This window comes from Sinocyclocheilus grahami, unplaced genomic scaffold, assembly GCF_001515645.1.
Source record: "Sinocyclocheilus grahami isolate Dianchi unplaced genomic scaffold, SAMN03320097.WGS_v1.1 scaffold62.1, whole genome shotgun sequence".
Lineage (NCBI taxonomy): Eukaryota > Metazoa > Chordata > Actinopteri > Cypriniformes > Cyprinidae > Sinocyclocheilus > Sinocyclocheilus grahami.
In genome coordinates, this window is record NW_015505241.1 from 2,353 (window position 1) to 5,546 (window position 3,194).

Consider the following 3,194-nt stretch of genomic DNA (forward strand, 5'->3'; position numbering starts at 1 on the left):
ATCCTGAGAATGAATAAAAGTCAAAACGGCTTGCCATATTGCCAGCGTGTTTTTGCCGGCAGGTCGAAGTAGGCGCTCTGATTAACTTGTCATCTAACTTTGTAACACGTCTTAATAGAACTATGTCGTTTTTAGCCCCCTTGCACCTTTTAATTGGCCTTCCTTTATAGTGCTCAATCTAACCCGTCCCCTATAATTCGTGCCCTGTGGTTATATTTCGATATCACATTACCAGTAACATTAATAATGTGTTTTATGTATTAGATATTCACCCTTTGAAAGATCAGATCAGCAAAAGCAATGCGTAAATCTATCAGCCAGCATTGCAATGCGCTCCAGCGCGCGTGGTTCAGCAGCACAGATCATGCACAGCTCCTCTAACATTTATATCCACTCACTACAACCAATCCAGCCATTCTAGCGAGGAAATGACAGCACCGTTAGTGAGCTTTCTTACACTGCTATATCTTGTGTCTGAACTATCATTTGATTCCAATGCTTAACATTTGAACCACAAGTTAAGAATCACAGGCTACGACAAATAAACGTGTGATCCTCTGATCTTCATGTAATTGGCTCTTACATGATGAGTCTACATAGTTTTAGTATGCAACACGAACACGCCAAACTTTTCTCGTTTGACGCAAAGAATTCAATGTAAAACAGTGTGAAGAAAAGGACAAAAAAGTAACACGAAGTGACTGTTAATAGATGCCACTTTAGTCCAGTTAACTTAATCTCTCTCGCGTCTGCAACCCAACATCTGTTTAGTAGCCTAATTAACCCACATTTCACTTTATCCTCTATTATATATCAAACTCTTATGAATATAATTGTCCATTAACGAGCATAGTTTATGTTGACTGCATCCTTTACCATTCCGCAAAGATTTGCAAGCACTGACAAGTTAGATATCACATGTAAACAACCTAATTATAGCCTAACTAACAACACTGTATATGCAAAGCAGCATATAGGCTAATAGTAGTAATAATAATTATTAATAATAATAATAACAATAATAATCATTCAAATTCCTTGATGACTAACAGCAAACATAATCTATTAAGTCTAAATAAGAGAGCTGGGTTCTCACCTGCTGTTGCTGCTGCTCTTCTCTCAGTGTGTGTGTGTGTGGAGAGAGAGAGAGAGAGAGAGAGAGGCGGCTGACACTTGCCCACCGTGCGTGCTGTAGTCACGTTGCGTCGAAGAGCTACATTGGAGTGAATTTAACAGCCTCAGCAGGGAAAAGTCTTTGACTGACGTCAGTATCGGCAAGAATCGGCATCCCAAGCTTGAATGAATGTGCAGAAGTCATTTATAGCCTATAAGGGATCCATTTTGAGAAGATGATTAAAAAAAAATCAATTTCTATAAGAGTCTACTTTCATGAATTGCATGCGCCACTGTGAGATTTTCAGTGTTTTTTAAATTTTTTTATAAACTTAGGGATGAAATATAAAAAATCTTGGGTTGGTGTGCACAGTTCAGTGTACAGTTTAGACATTACTAGCCTCAAGGTCATGGTCAGTGTTGGGGAAAGTTACTTTTAAACGTAATGCATTACAATATTGCTTGCGTTACTTGTAATATATTACCCCCAACACTGGTCATGGTTATAAGCAAAACTATACTAACTTAGCCTACCATACTAAATCATGGAGTGTTGACATATCCTTACATAAAGAGGAGATTTTAACTTTTCCTTCCAGTTCCATGCACTTCCTAAAAGCATGATTATGGAATTTTGACAGAATTATTCTATTATTTGTTTAATTATTTAAAGTCTCTGAACCACTGGTGTTTTTTAACCACATTAACTAACTTCAGAATTCCTTGTTTATTATGTACTTCTTGTTTTTAGCATGTACGTTTGGCAGTGTTATTTTTTAGGATTACTGATAAACTACTGTCGTTTGATTTGTATTATTTGTATTTGTTATTTATTTTAATTTGAGTTAAATTATGTCTGAATTTATTATATCTGTATAGGTCTTTTATTAAGTTTTAGTTTTATTTAATTTGAGTTATTTTAGTACTTCAACAAACTAAATGGAAATGAAATAATATATATATTGAATTTATAAATGTGTATGTATATATATGTGTATGTGTGTATGGTTGTACATACACATATATGTAGTTTTTTTGTGTGTTTGGCTTAGTGTTATGTTAGAATCATACTCTTATACCTTTTGTTCTTTAATATTTTTAATTGTTTTTAGCTTTATTTTTGTTTTTCATTTAAATGTTAAGTTTTGAAATTTTGTTGTATGCATTTGTCATTTTAATGTAATTTCTTTATTTTTAAAATGTGTATAGGTAGCATTTATAAAGTTTTAGCTTTTAGTTTTGGATCTGTTTTTAGTTGTTTTAATACTACAATTGATTTCTTCTGTCCTCATTTGTAAGTCGCTTTGGCTAAAAGCATCTGCTAAATGACTAAATAAATAAATATAAAATATTGGATTCAGTCATTTCATCAACTTGTTTTCTTACATTTAGCACAAGTTTTATATTTCATTTTGAAAGTGACTGATCATACACCTTACCAATCTGAGCGTATTCACCTCGGGTTTTTGAGTGAACATTGACAAAATGATCTACAAACATTGCTTTGTTCATTATTTGTTGGATCTGAGGTGCATAAGCTGAGCTCGGATCAGTGAAGTCTATAACCAATCAGTTCCAAAAAAAGAAATACAAAACCTGTACTAATTAAAAGAAAAGCGTTGTAACCAGGATCTCAGAACAATGTCAGTGTGGGAATGGATTAGTATTAGCCTGGCCACATGTGCGCGATGTTCAAGGCTCTAGAGTCATTGAAATGCTTTTATGTTATTGGCTGATGCATTTTTTTCTGATAGCATAATGGCATAGTGGTGTAATGGTGAAAGTGGTGAAACTAGCATCGTTAGACTGTTCTTACATAATATTACTAAGATACCTAATGCTATCATTCAAAATCTGACTGGAGTTTTATTTTGGGGCTTTTAAAAAAGCACATATCCTAAAATAATTGTCTTCACATACAGGTGCATCTCAATAAATTAGAATGTCATGGAAAAGTTCATTTATTTCAGTAATTCAACTCAAATTGTGAAATTGTGTATTAAATAAATTCAGTGCACACAGACTGAAGTAGTTTAAGTCTTTGGTTCTTTTAATTGTGATGATTTTGGCTCACATTTAAC